Genomic DNA, 19,199 nt, shown 5'->3' on the forward strand with positions numbered 1-19,199 from the left:
GACCGCTTTGGAGTTCGCTGGATAGGAGTGCGGCCGACAGACGGGTACTGGGGGGGAGCTGGCACTCGACCGCCCACGCTGGCAGAGCGAAAGCCGGGCGGCATCCAACGGCCCGCGTTTGCAACGGGCCGCCGAAATGAAGCCCCTCCAAAGCACAGGAGCACGAAAAACACGTCCGCTCAACTCTGAAGCGACGACCGAGCTCCCCTCACGCACCCTCAAAAGCTACCTCTCTGAGCGTACGAAGTACCCGCTAATCTACGCGCTACCCTTCTCAGTTGCGGAGAATGCAAAACTGCATCTAACGCGGCAGCACGGCACATAAGTTCGCGACCTACCACAGGAAAAACTTTACACAACGTTTCTGCACAGCAAAGTTGTCACGGCGCACATGACAGCAACGGTGACTGCCATGACGGGATGCGTATGTTGCTAGGTGAAAACCCATTACTGCCGCCAACTCTAGTAGGCAAAAAGACAGCGGGCAACGCTGTGAGGGTGGCATCATGTCTGCGCCCGGGTGTAGCACGGTTTCAATGCACGGGCTGGCCGGCTAGCTTTTCCTCTAGAGTCAGTAGTATTAACTCTATGCTGCTAACAATACAAATAAATGAAAAGACCTGGTTGTAGCCTTTCACAACAACGCAGTGGCTCAAATCCATAAGGTGGCCGGGAATGGCGGAACGCGCGCAGTGGCTGCGCGTTGTCTTAGTTTCTTAAATGAGACGCAGACCGTATTTGGTTTCAGTTTAAATCCGAGAGGGTTAAGTAAGTTCACCATTGGATATGTCACAAACAGTTGATCACGTCACAGAAGCTCTGCGCCATGCCGTAGGAGCTGTATGTATTGTGTGACAATCCATGCAACATATCACAACAGCTGTCGGCTCCAATACGTAAAATCACATCAGGCATAAGACACGTAAAGTTTTATTGATTTATGTTGTGCGTTTTGAAACCGTTTATTGAGGGAAAATGGGAAGGGAGTTGGGTTAAAAAGGGGAGCAATGGGTGGCCATCCTATTTCGGTGGGCCGCGGGAGGTGACTGCAGTCTTCGCCCGCAGAATCAGGGCTTCCCGTTCTTCGAGCTCGCTGCAGCGCAGTACGTGCTCCAAATGCTCAGGAGAGGGGGAGAGAGGGATAGGGAGGGGGGATTGGACGAGCGTGTACAAACTGGGTGGCTGGTGGTGTTGGGACAGTTTCAGGTTGGGCAGTTCAACGGGTAGAAGGTGGTGTAGACATAAGGTGTCTTCGATTTGGCTGCACTCGCTGCACTCATTCAGGTAGTGCAGCACTCGCCTCTTCAATTTGCGAGTGGAGCGCGCGGCGCCCGCACTTTCCTCTTAGATTTACCGACGGTGCAGAGAGTGCAGGAGGAGTTCATGGCTTTCCTTACACTTCCCAGGGAAGAGGTGCAGAAGCAGACGACAGAAGGAGGGAGAGGTTGGGCTACCTTAGTAACTTTAGGGACCTTAATCGATTACGATGATGATATTTGGGCTGTACCCTCTGAATCGGGTGGGTGTGCCGCGCACACACTAGCCAGGACAAAGAGAAAGAGAAATGTATGGCAAACATAACGACAATAATGTGGCACGAACGAAACACAAACATATGGCACACCAAAAAGGGAATACTTGGCAACACTCAGGCACATACGAGAAACAAACAAACAAAAACAAAACAATGAAACAAACCCCCCCCCCCCAAACAAAAACAGCATAACAGAACGAAGATTCTGTGAATGTACAATTAACGTCCCTGGGCTGCCGTCGCACACCAGCGTTCCTGGCAGCGCCTTGTACGCGCTACAGCGCGCACGTCCACCCCACAGTTGGCGTCCCCGGAGCCGAGAGCTTCTCGCAGGGTCGGAAGCGGACCATTTTCGCGGATATTGTCGCAGTGTCCGAGACCTAGGGCGGTATTCTCGTAACTGTCCCTTTTCAAAACGTCCCTTTTGAGTCCCTTTCATCGTGACGTACTTCTGGTTAAGCAGTGAGCGTTGGCAGTAGGTTTGTTGCGCTTGCGTTACGTCACTTCCGGTTGTTAGCTTTTAGCCAATCAGGGCTCGCCAAAAGGGGGACACTTTTGAAAGGGACGCAAAAGGCATAGAGTGTCGTATGGACCGCCATTATACATTGCGCTCGCCTTAGTTTCATCATTGGCTTGGATTGAAACGTTTTAGTGACCGCAAATGTAAACATAGTGCCACAAAAACGCGAAGAATAGTGTGCAATTATGTACGTGTAAAATAAAAACAGGCTGTTTTAAAACAAGAAAAAAAAGGCGTAAAACCGTGTTTTTGCCGGAACGGTTGTGCCTGCTATTCCGCAGGCCAAGGTTGTAGTTACGAACAATGTTAATATTTGAGGGGTAACTCATTAGAGAATGTGATTTTATTAATTTTACCATTATTTAAAAAAATAAGTTGTTTGAAGAGTTTCGAAAGTTTTTTGAGCGTGCCTATGAAAACGTTGCCTTCGTGGTGAACCGGTGCATCGCGACCGCCAGCTAGTTAAACAAGAAAAAAGAAAACGTGGCGTTAAACAGTCGTGGACGATGACAAGATAGCCCGTATCTGCCGTATCTCGTCTTCGTCGAAGTACGTTTTGTTTCTTTTTTTCGTCGGCTATAAATTTCGCGGCAGCATATTACCCGCTCAGTCATAGGTCCTTCGACTGGGGCATGAGCAACGTCGGGTGCGATCACGCATTGCCTGCTGTTTCACTAAACACGGCTACCACAAAACGGGAGGATTTCGGCTTCCTTGTAGCTCGTAAACGTGTTAATGCATAGTGAAGAAAGCAAATACCCAAAACCGCTTAAAGGAGTACTCACACGAAATTTCTCGCTTTCAGTTTTTATGCTGTAAAGAATACCTATTGGCCCAGTAATTACGAAAATCGAACCGAAAGCCGTCAGCCGCCAACACAGAATTATAGCACGTTTATTGCAACCAATTTCAAATTTGGTCGCCGCGCGGGAAAATGGCCGTTCGAAGGCCAGCCTGCAAGCGGGCCAGCCTTACGTCACGGTCTCACCCGTGACGTCGGAGACGTTTTTCTTTCCTCCATGCCTTCGCCGCATGGTCTGCTACGATTGCACATGGTCCGCACTCGCCCGCGCAGTCGACATGTCTGAATCGTCAGACTCGGATGAGTCGCTGCCACCCGACAGACAGAACAACTTTATTTGGCCAGGCGATTAGGCCGGCGATGTCTTCGCCGTCGTCCGTTTTAAATGCAGAGCATTTCTTTAACTCACGATGTCACCCGGCGTTGTCGGCGGTGGCGTTCCTCGGCGTCCGCAACACCATTCCAGGTGCGCGCTCTCCCCGACTCCGCCTCTCCCGCATCACGCTACCCTCCTCGCTCTCAACAACAGGTCCGCACCCCTCCCTCTACACTATATAAAAAATAATACTTACCGGCGCCTGGTTTCGATCCCACGACCCTGCAGGCGGAACGCAAGGTACATGGTGCTCTACCCACTGCGCCACAAAGCCGACACAGAATGGAAGGCTACGAACGCGCCCTATATCCTTGACTCATTCAAACTACGTCAAGAAGCTGCTGATACAACGCATTCACTACCTGTGGGCGGAACGCGAGGTACATGGTGCTCTTCCCACTCCGCCACAAAACCGACACAGAATGAAAGGATACGAACGCGCCTTATATCCTTGACTCATTCAAACTACGTCATGAAGCTGCTGATACAACGCATTCACTACCACCAACTCCTCAAACACTAAACGTTAACGCAATACACCCACCCCTATGCGACGCATTTACTCGAGGCCCCCTCGCGGGGAGATGGGCCCTTTTTTTAATATCACTGCGGCTCGAACCGGCGCAGACCGTGATAGCAACAGCTTGTTGCCACTCTTCTAATCAATCTGATCGCGAAAAACAAGTTCCACATGCTAGAAAGTAGATGTTAGTGTGTTGAAAAATTGTGCTGGGGGTTATTATCAGCGCTGAATTTAAAAGTTGTGTTCAGATATTTGCCGCGATGGTAAGCCTACGCTGACCGGCAGCGGAGGTTCGGCGCTCCGACCCAGCACTGCCGGCACCGCGGTGCGGCAAGCGGCGGAAAGATGGCGCCACCTTCGCGCTAGAATCAAAACAGGCCGCGGCAGATGTCTTGGTCACCGATCGCTGAAACGGAAATTATTGCCAAAATAAAGATCCATATGCGAAAAAGGGGATGATAGTGTGGTGAAAAGTTGTGTTAGGGATGGTCATTCGCAGTTGTACAGATACCAGCGATCAAATAGTCGCCACGATACTAAGCCTAAAGTTCCCAACACCCAAGGTGACCCGTGCAACCCCGAGCCCGCTGGCTTGGGCGACAGTTCTTGCGGCCGCCGCCGCGCACGAACTCAGTCCACGTTTAGCGCTGCATGTCGTCGCGTGGAAAATAATGCATCTTGGCGTCGTCGTCGATTTGCTCGGACAGGCTTCCACGAGCAGTACTTCGCATACCGCGAGCTTGCCATAGCACAACTTGGGCGAGCTCGGCGACACGCACCGCCGCGTCGCCGCGGTGCCCGTCGACATCGCGCACCGCGCGGTGCCGGCACCGCGCAGTTTTCGGCACCAGTGCAAGGGAACACCATGCGCCGGCCACGAACTGAAGAGCAAAGACGTCGAACACGCAACGTTTACAAGCATTGCTCACACAGCTACGCCCACGTCTCCTGCCCAAACGAATACCACCGACAACAGCAGCGCAGGATATCGTTTTCGGTTCCGAAAACGACTATATGACGTCACCCTGAAGCGGCCAGACACGCAGGCCGATGTTTAGTCACGCCGAAAGCGATTTCGCTAGTGCTGCCGATTTGTGGAAGCTCGCGGCCTGAACAATCAAAATCGATTTTAGATGTGATTTCGGCCTCGGATCGCTGCAAAAATTTCTGTGAGGCACCTGTACAAACTACTGAAGCCAATTATATGATTTTTTAGGCATCAAAATTTGGAGTCAGTACTCCTTTAAGAATCCAATTGTCATGCCAAGCCCAAGCCAAAAAGGGGGTCTTCCCATGACCCCCATAACGACATGGCTTACGAGGCGCAGTTTCCTCTCTAGTATACTTACTAAGAAACTCTATGGCAAAAGGGACAAACTCGAGAATACCGCCCCTGAACAGCTTAAAATCAAGTGTTCGGCAGACTCGTCACCCTCGCCACAAGCACGGCACACCACAGTGGCCACCTGGTCGTCGAACGTTTTCTGCCGCATGGCCGGACTGGAGGAGCGGCGAGCGCGCACTTTCATACGGTCTGCGCACCCAAGAAAGAAACGATTCTTGACAAATTGAGGGCGCTTCGAACCAACCCTCTACCCTCCCAACCCTCCTTTTGCTTAGTCGACGCATCGCCTCTGGCCGAGGGAGCCGGCGACACTTACCGCGCGTGTTTTGGATCTGCCGCGGAATATCACCGGTACCAATGAATACCTTCGCTGCTATATCTCAACAAAAAGGAGAATCGTTGTGCGCTTCAGTGGCATGATTAAGAGTTTTAGCTGTATGTTTTTGACAGTGCGCTCCGCTGCCGGCGGTCCGCTCAGCCTGATCGGAGCGTGAGCAGCAGAAACACTTTTAGCTAAGCGATAACCGTATCTCCCGCGACGGAAAACCATTCGCGTCACTGGTCGTGCATGCCCTGTGCGTATGCAAACCAATACATCATTCGAAATGAAACATAATTTATATTTCAGTCACGGAAAATTCCGTTTTTATTGCCTGTCCCACCATTTTCATATAACAGAGTCGCTGATAAGATATGAAGGCCTCACGTATTTTTCTTCATGAGCCCCGCGTTAAACTGTTTCAAATGTTTTATTTGGCGCTTCCGGGTGATAATATTAGGCTGTTTGATCCTATTAGACTGAAAATTCAGACGGGGGGAAGAAATGGCCTATTTTGATTTATTGTGGTGTTTAACGCGCCAACGCAACGCAGGTGATGAGGCTCGTCGTAGTGAAGGGCTTTGGATTAATTTCGACCACCTGGGGATCTTTAACGTGCGCCGAAAACTCGTACACACGGGCGTTTTTGCTTTTCGCCTCCATCAGAAAAGCGGCCGCCGCGGCCGGGAGTCGAACCTGCGACCTTGTGCTCAGCAGAGCAACGTCTTAGCCACTGAGCCACCACGGAGGGTGGTGACCTATTAATGTCGCCCATGTAAATTAACACGGACAGGTATCACCTGTAACCACGGCATGGCGAGGGCAGCAGCAGCTCTACCCCACCCGGGCTGTAGGTAAACTGGCGATAGTTAGGGTGCCTGAATGCGCGCGCCCGCCTCCCCGTTCAGAGTGGTGCCATCCTTTGACGGAGCCGATGCCGCCAAAACTGGTTTGCTCTCGACGCCGCCGCCGCCATGTTCATGCCCAGCTAGCGCGCCGGCCGGTGCATGTAGTGGGAAGTTGCTGCTTGCGAGCGTAGTTCGCTGGTTGTCGTCGTCACAAAATGCCCTGCTGCTGCGTGCCGCAGTGCAGTAACCACTCCAGGAATCGTTGGCGAATGCTTCAGTTCCCAAGGGATCAGAAAAGAATTCTATGAACTGCAATAATCAAGTGGGACAAGTGGCAGCCTACGAACACCTCATGCGTATGCAGTGTGAGTACGGCGGGTCTTCCTGGGAATAGTTTTTTTTTTCCGCGTGAATTGTATTAAGCGGGAGTGATGATCGAAGTATATTGCGGATAATCTTTTGTGATAGTAATGATTGGGGATTACGCAAATTAGTAGCACTAACGTCAAACTGTTAAAAAAAAGCATCTCCACCGTCTCGGTCACGCTATCAAAAGCAATGTGCGCGTCTGTGTTATTGGTGATACAATGTTTTGCGCGTTTGTGAGGGTTTTTCAGCTTTTAGGTGCTGCGAAAAAATCAATACGAGTTGCTTATTTCGAGCTTCCAGACGGGGCAGCTCAACTAGGAGAAAGCTGTGCTGAAGGGAGTGCCCACAGTTTACCAGGTAATGTTCTGGCACCCCATAGTATAACTAATGTTCATTACACGTTTATTGGACGTTACTCGCATCTGCGGAATAGCTTGCAAATCATAATAGTGCGGTTTTAAATGTCGCAGTTACAGTAAAGTTTGTAACAACACATTCGGAGAATAGTTATGAACCTATGAAGCACAGAAACGTTGGCGTGCGAACACTGGTGATATCTGGCGAAGGAAATAAATTTACGACCTTACATGAACCCGCAGACTCATTTTGAAGAGGACAGCTTCGAACAAAACAGGGCGGACGGGTGGAAAAAGCTAAAGCCAAATGCCGTGTCTACAGTGTTTTCGTTCAGACGTAACTTATTACTTCCCTTTTTCCGTGTGCTTGTACACAGAATTTACCATTAATCGCTACTACATTCTTATGACTTCATTGTGTGGCCGTGTACGCATGCAGTGCTTTTTTGTGTTCATAGCGCCGGTTATAATTACAATAGAGTTTAACCGTAAGTTTGCACTAAAAAAGCAGGTCGCCCTTTGTTTTGTTTCTAGGTGTTAGAGTTGTGGTGGCGGAACTTTGCCATTTGTTTTTGCGTTTCAATATAACGAACGTAAGCGTATAGGAGTTGATTTTTTTCTTGCACAGTGTCGGATGTGACATTAGATCACAGCTCTCTGGGGGAGGGGGGGGGGTAGGGGGAGGGGCGGCGTTCTTACGCTGTTTTTGGGTCTGTAAACTAGCAAAAAGGGAGCCGGGCACGAAAAAGTTTGTGACTTTGCTCGAAAATGACGTGTCGTCTCTCTGCAGAGGACTACAGGCGTTTTAAATGTGCATCAAAGGTAGCATCCGGGTCTTCAGACATAGAAGTGTAAAGGCATTAAGAAAGCCAGTCGCGGCATCCATAATGCTGTTTATGTGATATGGGATGCAGTTTGATGCTCTCTTTTGGTTTCGCAGCTTTGGCGCGTCACAGGAAGGCACCAATGGAAAGGACTGGGACCGCTCTCGTATCAGCCCTACATGGAGATCAGCACGACGTAACCAGTGATGGTCATGCAGCTGCGATCGACGCAATGCCGTCGCCGGACAGTCCTGAGCTGCATGAAGGGCAGAATTAACATGAAGCCAGCTTAATTGCACCGGTAGCGGACGAAACAGGTCTGCAAGGCTCAGCCAGTGGAATGAAAGCTGGGGTGTCTGACCCGGAGTCTGCTAATAACTCTTGCGCAGATTTAAATAAGCAGTTGGCTGACCTGACATGGAAATACAGCGAACTTCAAGAATTCCATACTGTTGCGACAGGGTGGGCCGACCCGAGCCGAGCTCCGTCGCCTCCGACATACGTGTGGTAGCGTGGTGTAAAGCGAGCGGCTAGCCGCTGTTGCAGCCGTGAAGAAGTTCAGAAGCCGTAGGGTAACGTAACTGTTTACTTCATAGCGAGAGGTGAGCTGAAGCCAAAGAACAATGCCCCGACGGGCGAGGTAGCAGTACAGGACTCGAGCAGAGTGACAGCATGGATTCACTGCTCAAACAGGAATGGGTTATAGTGCTTGAGAGGCTCGTATTTATACCCAAAAGCGCAACGGTCAAAACAGCGTTCCCTCTAGTTTGTGCACACGCTACGAACGTCACAGACACTCACATCACTCTTTCCAGAGTTCGTGAGCAGTCGATAGTAGCGCCGCACGTCAGAGATGGCAAAATTATTTCTAAAAACTAATTAAATAACATTACTCATTACTTTGCTGGAATTTTCTCAAATGCAATTAAATTACATTAGAAATTACAGGTGGCCGAAAGTAAAGTAATGACATTACATTCATATTACTTTTCAAAAGTAATGAAATTACTTTGAAATTACTTTAACAAAATGGCAGCATCTCCACTCCGTGGATAATGGCGAGGGTGCGGAGTGCGGGGACTCGAACTGACATCCGAGTTGCGCCCCGACCGTCATTTGATTTGAGCCGTGAGTTGCACCTTGATAATTTCCTAAATAAAACGGCAAGTCACGGCTCAAATTGAATTTCGCTTGATTTTTGCTTGATGGTGGTTCCGTCATTACCAGCTTCACGAGATTTGGTTAGTGTGGACCCCTGGTCACGCAGGGATAATCTTCAATGAACTGGCAGACCAATTAGACAATTCGGCTCTTGGGGGGGCTGCCGTCGTAAATTGCCCAATTGACAGTTTTCTTTTGGGGGCTAGGTTCAGGCGCCTTCAAGATTTACAAATTAATCGGCAGGATGCCCTTCGCTCATGCTCCGACTATATTCACCTCTCTCACTTCATCATCATCATCATCACCAGCCTATCTACGCCCACTGCAGGACAAAGGCCTCTCCCATTAATCTCCAATTACCCCGGTCCTGTACTAACTTCGACCAATTTGTCCCTGCAAACTTCTTGATCTCATCTGTATATCTAACTTTCTGCCGCCCCCTTCCAGGCTTGCCTTCTCTAGGGATCCACTCTGTTACCCTTAATGACCAACGGTTATCTTGCCTTCCAATTACATGCCCTTCCCACGTCCATTTCTGCTTCTTAATGTCTACTAATATGTCCTTAACACGCGTTCGTTCCCTGACCCGCTCCGCTCTCTTCTTGTCCCTTAATGTGTAACATTACACATGGTCTTTTCTGAGCAATGCATCAGCCAGTGCAAGCTTGAAAAAAGTTCATAGTTTTGCACGTAATACTGTCCCTTCGTATTATTATCAGTCATCCCGGTGCCTGACAGCACTGAGTGCTGCATTGCGTAGAAACACGTTAATTGAATGAGTGCGTAAAATACGGCGAGTTCCGGATGATGAGAGAGCAGCAGCCGCACACCCCGGATATCGTGAAGATGCAGCCGGGCCGGGCTGAAGAGCCCGTTCCAGGTGATGCGGGAAAAGTTCGGTTTTCCTGCGTTCGGGAGCCGCGCACGACGGGTTGCAGTCGGCGGAGGGGGCCGTGAAGCATCCCGCCATTTCCTGAGTGCAGGCCAGCGAAGAAAACAACAGCGGCCAAAGTAAGTGTTTCAGGCACGAAATGCTTGAAGAGTGTTGCACCGAACTTTTGGTTGTTGGCCTTCATGTGCCTCTACGTAAATATTTGTAGGCGATATGATGAATCCAGACCTACTAGTCATTAGTACTAGGTTGACATGACTGTCCCACCATATTTGGAATACCAATGATGAATGAAATACGAATAGCAAAAAGCTGCGCAAAAACACACACTCTTCAGAAGAGGAAACGGACGACACGAGTGCAGTATCTGGTCTGAAACTTCACTGTGACCCGCGTTACCAACTCGTTAAATTTTTCGTCCAGCTACGTATACATTCTTTTTGGCACTTGTACGGTGGGGTTATATATCGAAGTTCTGTTCGATGTTAAAGGTACACTGCAAGATGTTTAATTACATGTTTAATAATATTTACAGATTGAAGTTATACCAGGCGTAGAGACAAATAACTTTCGTTCCTATTTCGACCGCGCACCTATATGTGCTCCAATCGCGCATGAGATGATTTCCATGCCATTTACAAGATTCTAATGAGCATCGTACCTCGGCATCTGCTGCTGAAGGCCAGCCGCCGGGGCTGGCAGGCGAGCCGTTGGGGCGAAATCGTCGACTGGGCAAGTTGGAGGTGCGCTCGCTGCTCTGCCACTTGCGTCCGTGTACGCGTGCTTGATGTCATCCTGGATAACACAAAAAATCTCATAAATTCGGAAAAAAATGAGCAAAATGTGCCGTAGACCTCACAATTTTAACGTACGTAGGTGTATTTTTTGGAGCGACGTTTTTTTCTTCTTTGGAGCGAAAAAGATGTTATGGTGGTGCATGCTAGGGTTATGGGCGTTATTTGCAAAGAACGCCAACATAATATCGGTACGTGCTCGCCGCCCACGCTTGTCGAGATCTGTAACAGTGTAGCGTCTCAAGTGGTACGGCGGGATTTTGAGCGGTGCAGAAGAGCTGTCTGGGGCTACTGGTGGCATCTGCTTAATGTTGCTAATTGTGACTGCACCCAAAACGCACTAATTGACGCGACCGCGCACATTTCGTAAAACAAGTGTTTCCATGGCACGGGTAAGAGATCTTTTGTACTTTATCTTGCAAGGAACCAGGTTCTTTTTATTCTACCCAACCTGCCGTACCGTTACCACTCCGTGACTAGACAGAGCCAGTGTTAATTTTTACCGCGGCAGGACTAAAACCCAACCTCAGTAAAGAATTGCCGTCATCAGCCTGATATTCACATTGCAGGCCGAGGACCTCTCTCTTGTTCCCCCAACCGTTCCTGTCTTGCGATCGCCTATCCAATCTTTGCCCTCCGATTTTTTTTTCTTTCCCCCACTAAGTTGAGCTTCTGCTTCCGTCTCCCTTTTTAACGCGGGAGCATTAGCAGTGTTAGAAGTCGGAAACTGTCCCGCGCCGGCGTGAACCTCCACCTGTCAAGCGGAATAGGTGGCGTTTAGAGGGATTTCACTCTCCCCACCTTCCACCTGCTCACAGACGGGCTAGAAGGAAGGAGCGGCTGTGATGACTCATTGACTACAGGGAAACAACGGCGATAGCTACTTGATAATGATACTTCAGCCACAGGTGACACCGATTGGGTTCTAGTAACGGTAGTAGCTTAGTGAATTCACAAGCTGCGGCAGTGGTCCTTCGTACTCCAAGGCTGCAGAACGGTGGAACAATGGGAAAGAAGGCATTGAACGCTGTGGCATTTCATTCGCGTTAAACCAGGCGATCGCTCTTTTTCTTTCAGCTTAGTTCCTTCCTACAGTCTCACCTCATAAATACTTGCTTCGAAAACCCTTGCATAAACGCAATATATGCATTAGGGAAACATTTACAAACTTCAGTCCGCGATGTCAATCTTATGATAGAAAGAACGCAATGCAATACGTGCATAAAGAAGGACATGTTATATTATTTAGGGTGTTTTCACCACATACGTTTCTGGATATTTTTGTGTGCAACTAAATTTTCAGATTGAGAAGGGGAGTGCCGCAAAATTTGCAAATGCGAGGGACACTAAAAATGTCGAGGTTCATCCGACTGACTGCATATTTTTCCGTCCAATTTAATTGTTCCCAGAACCGTTTCACTAGCCGTTCCCGGAACCGGTTTGGAACGGTTCCTTTGATTCGCTCACGTTCGGGGTCAGTTCCCAAATGCGGAAAACAGATGGGTTCGGTTCGGTTCGGTTTCGGTTGCAGTTTGACACCCTACTTTTTACCCACCGGCAATCTGAGAATGGTATCACCAGCAAGTTTTCTGCACCATTGCCGTTACTAATATTTTGAAATGACCGCGAGTGGCGATAATCATTAGTAAAAACTAGGCTGTTCCCTGCATCCTTACCGCGCACAGATCCTCCTCTTGTACACGCGCATGCGGTAGCGCAGCCAGTCCACGGTCCCCTCGGTTTCAGCTCCTCCTCTACCACCGAAACCTTGATCCAGGCCTCCACAGTGCTGTCCCGATTTTCAGTCAGCTGCTGATGCAAGCTCCGCCTCCAGCCTGTGGGTCTGCCCGTGACCAGGCTGATCAAGACGTCCACACTTTACTTCTGCTTATTTCTACCACTTTTGTGAATAAACAGTACAATATGGGAAATTTCTTTTTACAGTGGCGTCGAAAAACGAAAGCATGTACTCCTTCAGTAAACATCTGTATTTACACCTTCAACATTCACGGTTAAAATGAACCCTCTGGCACTACCTATAACGCTTCGCATGTGGGATGGTGTGACGGAATAAGAAAGACATATGATCACGCATGCGAGAATCACGAGTGGGCTGCTTTCATGTGTACAAAAACTTCACAACAATGTGTGGCGCTGCAATGCTGGACACACCAGCTCTGAAAACTGCTGAGGTACGCATTTTGTTGTTTGAAAATACTTGCCACTACCGCACCGCAATTTTGCGATTAAAGCAACTTTCGGGGGAAACCACGATGTCTGGTGAAAACGTAGAGCAGGGTTACCGATGGGATTAGAGCCCCCATCTGCGTTGAAAATGGGAGATATACCACCAATCCGCTCGAAGCAAAGAAAAAGAAGGCCCTCGGAAGAACGACAGACGCCTGTGTTCGACATCATCGTGCCGTCGACAATGGTGTCACGCGATAAGGTGGTGGATGCAGTACTGCGTGTGCCAGAAAATTATGAAATGCCGGTCCGTAGTGCGTCCAAACATGATAACTTGGGCGATTTGCCTTAGTGGCATACTTTACCAACTTTGCCGTGTGCCTATCCGTACCTCTTGAATCAAGCCATCTGCCTGAAGTCTCGACGAAAGCAGACAGGAGGAGTGAAGTAGGTAGACGGAGTGCAGGAAAGTGAGTTGGGGGGAGGGCAGATTGGTGATGACGTTGGAGGAGAGGGAGTGGTAGAATGTAGTGGGGCAGCAGAGAGGACGGAGGATGTGGGTGATGAACGACAAAGTGGCAAGCAGAATAGATAGTGTGTAGGGAGGAGATGGGGAAGCGTTGAGGTCTATCACACGACCAGAACCTCACTGCTAGTGGAAAGCCCGACTCCTGAATCGGAATGATCGGCCCCTCATCAGTGCGCATCACAACGCCACTATAGGCTAAGTGTGCGTGCCCCCAAACATTAGTGGTTTAGTGTTTCGTTACCGCTAAATTCGGGAGGTTGCCACCTGTGTTAATGAGGGAAGAGAGGGGCAGGAGATGGGGGGACATTGCTGGGTGTAGGTAGAGTTAGTGTGTGAGGAGGGTGAAAAGGGGAGACTAGGAAAGGTAGGTAAGTAAGGGGTAGTGAAGGGAAGAGTGAACAAGGACAGATGAAGCGAAAGAGCGTATATACAAAGGTAGGAATGGAGAAGGGGGCGTTAGGTGGCCGGGAAGGCCATAATGGCTTCGTACACCAGCGTCATTTGGTTTTGATTTCTTCTCTCTCCGTTCCCTTTCTCGTAACTTCCTTTAATGAAGGTAAAACAAACTCGCGGATTCCATGGATAAGTGGGAATCAACGCAACGCGAAGCTTTCATCGTGGCGTACCTTGATTGAAATCAACTGCTGTGCGACCTTCTTTTCAGTGTTATTGTGGTTGGCGTAGGTGCTGATTTCAGATATGTGAGCCCTGGCGAGTGCGTCGGTAAACACGAGACGCGAAGGGAAATGCTGCAAGTTTCAATCTTCCTGGTGAAGACGCCTCCAGCTCTAAGCACAGCGACCCGTGACACACACCGAACTGGGGTGTCCCCAGGCGCCCCCCGCATGTCGCGGCCCCACCCGACCCTTGGGGGGCGGTCGAGGAAGCCGGCATTAGAGAGTTTTAGCATAGCGGCTAGCGGAGGCTCACGCTACGGTGGGGGGTTAGCGGGACCTGACTGCGCATGGGCGCGCGGGGAGTGCGAGGAGGTTGCCCATCAGCGGAGGGAATGAGCGGGCATGGCGAAGGCAGGCCCGCGGAACTAATCCACCCCACCGTAACGAATTACTTCTCCCCAGTCGGGCCCCGCTACCCGCCGCCGTAGCGTTAGCGGACGGTACCCGCTATGCTAAAACTCTCTAATAGAGAGTTTTAGCATAGCGGCTAGCGGAGGCTCATGCTACGGCGGCGGGATAGCGGGACCTTACTGCGCATGCGCGCGTGGGGAGAGTGAGGTGGTTCAGGAGGGTTAGGAGAAATGCGCGGGCATGGCGAAGGCTGGCTCGCGGAACCAATCTTTTCTTCCGGAACAAATTTGCACCTACCCAGTTGTACCCCGCTACCCGCCGCCGTAGCGTTAGCGGACGGAGCCCGCTATGCTAAAACTTTATATTATCTCATGAAACTTCTCCACGCCTTACCAGGCCCCGCGGGCACGACACGCAGAGGCTTACATGCGTTGCCCCAGTTGGCCTTGCGCCATAAACATCCAACCATCATCATCATCATGTACGAAAAACCCAGTGGCGCTCGAATACATACAGCAGCCCCCGAAGCAGCCTGCAGCAGCTCCCTCAAAACTTGGCTGAAGATCCACAAAAGCTTCGTTTAAAAAAAGCTGTAGCTGCTGCCTTATTTTGTGACATAATTTTAGGCCAAGCAGAACGCTGGGACTCAAATGATGATAGCCTGTGGAAATCTGCCACCCTTTGAATGTCACTGAATTAAGTCTCCCAATTACGACTCCTAGCCGCCGTTGGCCCGTAAGCCTTCGCAGGTCAGCCGCCTTTGTTTGAAGATGGAGGAGTCAATGGCGGCCAGGCAATACGGGGCGCAGAAGGAAAATCACTTTCCACTCGCACTATACAAAAACGCCATAGTTTAGGGTCATGGTTAACAGGCGACGGCATTGTAGTGAGCGACCAGGCTTGAATAAATGACTGTTAATGATTGCGGTCGATTAGCCCAATCCGCAGGAGGGGGTAGTTTTGAGACGCATGTAAGTACATTTAAATAAGGGAACTTGATGTTTATGGTACATCAGCCAAATCCGCTGGTGGGTACGTAGTTTCGAAACGCTTTTCGTCGAGGCGGTGTTGACAGAAACAGTGCGTAGCGGTCGATTCCTCAGCCCCGGTGTTGTGGTCTATAGTCTCATGCTCGCCATCATCGTTAATTAGATTAGTATCGAAATGTGCAATGATGCTTTGGTTGTAAATATAAATGGTGAAGCACTGTATCCGGGGGAAACCAATGGGAACATAGAGGAGGTACGCTGTTCTGTCCTGCTAAGGTAGTGAATAAATTATAGCCTACCATCGTGCCAGTGGTGTCAAATAAAATTGCTACCAATTTAACTCATTTCGCCTTTAGCAAAACCTCTTAAAGCAAAACCGAATTGGTATTCACCACTTTAGAAAACAAAGTCCCATTCGTGGCAAGCGTGCAAGAATTGTGTGTAAGATTTTAGTTTACAATGATAGAAACAAGGGTGTTTCACAATCTTGCAAGCGCATGGGCACGACATACCAAATGTTTAAGAAACCAACATCCTGTACATGCAATTCTCCAACAGAATTATTCAGAGACTGGCCATTTCAGTCTTATTGCCCCACGAAGAAGACAAGCCTGCAGTGGCACACACCACCATGCCAACCAGTCTGTGAACATCATGCGTACGCTGACACATAGCCATGCTCGTGCCAAGGTGCATCGGTGCCTCCCATTAAAACACATCTCACCATCATCTGCCATGAGTCATGCCGTTTCTCCTGCCGCCGCGTAACCGTATATACGAGTATTCACACACCTTTGCGCCAAACAACTACGGAGGGTTGAAAAGCACAAAATATGGGCTATTTTGATGTGTCAGAATTCCGGTATTACTGATCACATTTACAACATTTCAGCGGAAGCAGGTCACTGAAACCGTATTCTGCCGCACTCTGCTCCATAGAATATGACGAGTCCTACAGAAAACCTTTTGATGTGAAGGAAGATTTGACATCCCCCTGAAATGCAGCAGCGCGGCTACAAATCCTGCAGCGGGACAGGAAGAATATTTCTTGGACAGCGAAATTTCTGAGAAATCCGTATAGCTTCACTCTGTAGCCGTACGACTGCGTTCAGGTGGATGTGGAATTTCCCGTCCCTGGAACTTACTCCACCTTGATTTCTCCTAAACCGGATCGATCAATTAACACCTTTTTAATGTAAGTCCCACATCTCTTTGCAACTTGAAGCATTGAATGGTTGAAGGCTACCTCTGGAACTACAAAGCGCAATTTTTTACAGGGAGAAGCGGCCGCTACACGAGCGCACAGGGTGGCATCCGTGGTAACAAAAGGTCATTTCTGTGCATGCATATTTCCATAAGCTATGCCGTTAGTGAAAAATCTCAGCTCCCCTTCGTGGCTTACTCCCCAGCATGAGGCGCTCAGCCCGGCCACCCTCACGGCGGAGTATTTAGCGAAGGAGACAGACACGTCACTTCCCACATGCGTGGTAATATGCATACGAAGCATAGGCGGAAAGGGCTGAGATATCCATCCATACACTCTCTCTCACTACGGAAGAGGGCAAGACATCGGCCATTCCCGCCGGAGGTTGCGACGTCTTTCCGGAATAGAGCATTGTTACGCTGGATGATTTTTTTCGGTCGTAACTAAGGGATGTATGACGACTGGCACCCAATTGTAGGTACCGCTACAAATCCTGATTCATAGCTAAACCACCCAAAAAACGCAAATGGCCCGAGCAGTCAATCGCAAATGCTGACACTACCAAAAGCAAGGGTTCAAATTGCAACGGCTAATATCCAAAGCGAATTTATTCCAGTAGTCCAAAATGGCCGCCCCCGGGAGGCAGCACTGCAAGCGGTGTTGTCAGCTTATTCGTGCTTGCAAAAACAGGGTACAGCCCCATTGTTATACAGGTGGGGCGCATACATTTACAAGGGCTTCCTGTATGAGCCTTTTGCGATGCTGATACCGATTTTAATGGCTTACCTTTGGCGTGCGTACGTACGACAGGCCTAGCAGCTGTGCCACGCTTGCCACCGGTGGGGCGGCAGGACGCCGATCACGAATTCAGACATCACGACGAAGCGCTCGGCGTTTACGTGAGTCCTGCAGACCGCTGGCCACCAGCTGCACCAGCGCCGGCTATCGGGGGCGCTCCAGGAAGGCTACCGTTGGGGCAGCAGGACCCGGTCACCACGCGCTGTGGAACGTTCGGCGCAGCGGGAACGCTGTGCACGGCGGGGCACGAGAAATGAGGCGATGGCGATGCGGACGCGTTACTCGGAAACCGTGTTCAAACGACGAAGAAGAACAAATTTAACACAGCTCTCGAGTCAGCATTGGCGCTGTCCGACAGTTCGAAAAAAAAAAAATCGGACCTTTTGTCGCAGGCCAAAGGTAAAAAACACAAGATAATTTGAAATGAAATGGACCTTCGCTGGTGTCAAAAGCGTTTTTCAAGTTGCCGCGTCTCAGCATTTTCACGTGGTTGCATGCGAAGCGATATAATGACAGGATGACGGCCATTACAGCACACAGCTTCGGCGAGGTCAATATAAAACGGAAACACATGGGCAGGGCTCCAGCCATAGATATTGCTGCGAAGTCGTTGCTATCTCTCATCAATGCCGTGAATGCCCCCATCGATATTGGTACGAGGACACGGAACAAGCGCATTAGCTGCTGGGGATGCAGCAAGCACATCGAACGCAGTCACAAGTGGTCGGGTAAAATGAGAACGCAATGACAATGATGATAGGTACTGACTACAGTGACGGGGCCCCGTCACTTTAAAATCTGCACTACAGTGACGGGGCCCCCTCAATATAACAAAATCAAAACCAGCCGATTAGCCGCTGTTTCTCGTTCTGGGATTTGGTGTAGTGGTCAGCCGCTGACTACGGACGTTGTAGTCCGTGGTTCGATTCTCGCATCGTGTTTTAGGGGCGAAGCTCCTTAAGGCGTGGTTCTGTCCATCCTCGACGTATGTATGTAGCCACCTCTTGTTTAGTTCTTGGATTGTTTACTAGATGGCGAGGCTACCTCTAGTTTAGTTCTTGGATTGTTTACTAGATGGCGGTACTTGTATATGATGAAAAGATGCGCTTGGATTGTTTACTTGATGGCGTGGCTACCTCTAGTTTAGTTCTTGGATTGTTTACTAGATGGCGGGGAGCGTTGTAATAAAATCCGTTCGCTGTTGGCGCGCGCTCGGAGTCGCCCGATGGATAAAGGCCGACCTCCATGCAGCGAAATGTAGGCGAAAAGGCGGCGAACGTCGCCCGGCGGCGGCCGCTCCGCCGCCGGCGTCGAAAATACGGCTGTTCGTCGGCGATCTACGCGAGCTAGATGTCGAACGCGCGGCGGCGAACGCGACCGGAAGCGGCAAACTGCATTTTGAGGCCGCAGCCAATCACAGCCTCGTACTTCGTTGTACTTCCTGTCCTGTCTTCCACCGGCGGCGTTCGCCGGGTCACGTTGCATGGAGGTTGGGGTGGACGAAAACTGAGCGGCGCGTCAAACCACGGCGTCCGCCGCGCCAAGTTCGCCGAGAAACTTCGCTGCATGGGGTTGATTTGTATATATACACACACAGTGTTTCTCACGTCTTTCTTGATGATGTAGTGGGCGAACTTTCACTGAAGAATCACGGTTTTACCGATGATTTCCCCTCAGGAGCTTCGCCCACTCATCATCCTTCACCCCGTGGATATGCTGTGAATTTTTTTTTGTGTGTGTGTGAGGCCGCGTGGTTAGCGTTTTGTAACAGCAAAACAATTCACGCGATGAGAGCAGTCGG

At 49.9% G+C, this 19,199-nt stretch overlaps 1 long non-coding RNA gene across 1 annotated transcript; it reads right to left on the minus strand.

Moving 5' to 3' along the window:
- Window positions 1-8,450: 8,450 nt before the first annotated feature.
- Window positions 8,451-18,063, minus strand: LOC144166642 (uncharacterized). Its single transcript, XR_013321717.1, has 4 exons — window positions 17,387-18,063; window positions 12,340-12,521; window positions 10,531-10,664; window positions 8,451-9,950 (listed from the first exon to the last, which is right to left on the minus strand). It is a non-coding gene; the product is annotated as an uncharacterized LOC144166642 (long non-coding RNA).
- Window positions 18,064-19,199: the final 1,136 nt, after the last annotated feature.

The sequence above is a fragment of the Haemaphysalis longicornis genome, unplaced genomic scaffold, assembly GCF_048455015.1.
Source record: "Haemaphysalis longicornis isolate Haplotype H1 unplaced genomic scaffold, Haemaphysalis longicornis Haplotype H1 scaffold_1, whole genome shotgun sequence".
NCBI classification, from domain to species: domain Eukaryota; kingdom Metazoa; phylum Arthropoda; class Arachnida; order Ixodida; family Ixodidae; genus Haemaphysalis; species Haemaphysalis longicornis.